Source organism: Pseudochaenichthys georgianus, unplaced genomic scaffold (genome assembly GCF_902827115.2).
Source record: "Pseudochaenichthys georgianus unplaced genomic scaffold, fPseGeo1.2 scaffold_2362_arrow_ctg1, whole genome shotgun sequence".
NCBI lineage: Eukaryota > Metazoa > Chordata > Actinopteri > Perciformes > Channichthyidae > Pseudochaenichthys > Pseudochaenichthys georgianus.
Window position 1 is genome coordinate 3,600 of NW_027262945.1, and position 1,401 is coordinate 5,000.

A 1,401-nucleotide genomic window follows, 5' to 3' on the forward strand; every position below is an offset into this window, starting at 1 on the left:
CTCCGTAGTGTTTCTCTTTCTCATCGACTCCCTGTGTGTTGATAACTGAGACTCTGGGCCTCCGTAGTGTTTCTCTTTCTCCTCGACTCTGTGTGTGTTGATAACTGAGACTCTGGGCATCCGTAGTGTTTCTCTTTCTCCTCGACTCTGTGTGTGTTGATAACTGAGACTCTCGGCCTCCGTAGTGTTTCTCTTTCTCCTCGACTTCGTGTGTGTTGATAACTGAGACTCTCGGCCTCCGTAGTGTTTCTCTTTCTCCTCGACTCCGTGTGTGTTGATAACTGAGACCTCCGTAGTGTTTCTCTTTCTGCTCGACTTCCTGTGTGTTGATAACTGAGACTCTCGGCCTCCGTAGTGTTTCTCTTTCTCCTCGACTCCGTGTGTGTTGATAACTGAGACTCTGGGCCTCCGTAGTGTTTCTCTTTCTCCTCGACTCTGTGTGTGTTGATAACTGAGACTCTCGGCCTCCGTAGTGTTTCTCTTTCTCCTCGACTTCGTGTGTGTTGATAACTGAGACTCTCGGCCTCCGTAGTGTTTCTCTTTCTCCTCGACTCCCTGTGTGTTGATAACTGAGACCTCCGTAGTGTTTCTCTTTCTGCTCGACTTCCTGTGTGTTGATAACTGAGACTCTCGGCCTCCGTAGTGTTTCTCTTTCTCCTCGACTCCGTGTGTGTTGATAACTGAGACTCTGGGCCTCCGTAGTGTTTCTCTTTCTCCTCGACTCTGTGTGTGTTGATAACTGAGACTCTCGGCCTCCGTAGTGTTTCTCTTTCTCCTCGACTTCGTGTGTGTTGATAACTGAGACTCTCGGCCTCCGTAGTGTTTGTCTTTCTCCTCGACTTCGTGCGTGTTGATAACTGAGACTCTCGGCCTCCGTAGTGTTTCTCTTTCTCCTCGACTCCGTGTGTGTTGATGACTGAGACCTCCGTAGTGTTTCTCTTCCTGCTCGACTTCCTGTGTGTTGATAACTGAGACTCTCGGCCTCCGTAGTGTTTCTCTTTCTCCTCGACTCCATGTGTGTTGATAACTGAGACTCTGGGCCTCCGTAGTGTTTCTCTTTCTGCTCGACTCCGTGTGTGTTGATAACTGAGACCTCCGTAGTGTTTCTCTTTCTGCTCGACTTCCTGTGTGTTGATAACTGAGACTCTGGGCCTCCCTAGTGTTTCTCTTTCTCCTCGACTCCGTGTGTGTTGATAACTGAGACTCTCGGCCTCCGTAGTGTTTCTCTTTCTCCTCGACTCCCTGTGTGTTGATAACTGAGACTCTCGGCCTCCGTAGTGTTTCTCTTTCTCCTCGACTCCGTGTGTGTTGATAACTGAGACCTCCGTAGTGTTTCTCTTTCTGCTCGACTTCCTGTGTGTTGATAACTGAGACTCTCGGCCTCCGTAGTGTTTCTCTTTC